Source organism: Vidua macroura, chromosome 9, assembly GCF_024509145.1.
Source record: "Vidua macroura isolate BioBank_ID:100142 chromosome 9, ASM2450914v1, whole genome shotgun sequence".
Taxonomy (NCBI): Eukaryota; Metazoa; Chordata; class Aves; order Passeriformes; family Viduidae; genus Vidua; species Vidua macroura.
In genome coordinates, this window is record NC_071579.1 from 15,435,846 (window position 1) to 15,436,583 (window position 738).

Sequence of the window (738 nt, forward strand, 5' to 3'; positions counted from 1 at the left end):
GTTTCAGCCTGACCAGGATTGGGAAGCTGATGCCACTGCAGAATTCCCTGAAAGAACTTATCAGGATATGTCTTCACTTTCTTGGGCTCCATAAATTCTCCATACCTTCCTATACTTACAAAGAAAGGATATAAATGAATTTATTTATGCATATACACACATTTCTTTTAATATAGCCTAAACAATAGTTTTTCAGTTAAAACATCCTTCCTAAAGATTAAAAAAGGCCAATTTAAATCACCATTTTTCAAATTTACATTGGAATTGTAATAATTTTAATTCTAACATCTATGCATCATGCTTCAAGAAACCCAAGCCAAAAGAAAACTCCATTTACTTCCTTAAGTCTTACTGCTTGTAGAAATTAATTATTTTCCTTTTGTCTTCTAGGATTTTTTTTTTTTTAATTTCCTTGCATTCCTCTCAAGTTAGCCAGACTCAGGATGAATGTATTTTTTTGTCATATGCTCTTATTCTGAAAACTGCTGTTTCAGTTAGCAAACACTTGAATTTAGTCCTTGGGTTTTGGTTTTGTATTCACCTGAAAAATGAGTAAGAATATATTCAAAGATGTGACAATAGGTAAATTGTAGTAATATACAATAATACATAATAACAATATCAAATATATACTCTGTAGCAAGATTATAGTTCTAACAGACTAGAATCTCATATGACACTGCAAAAGCTCATTTTAATAATTCTTACAGCTAAAAGCATGATCACCAAATACCACAG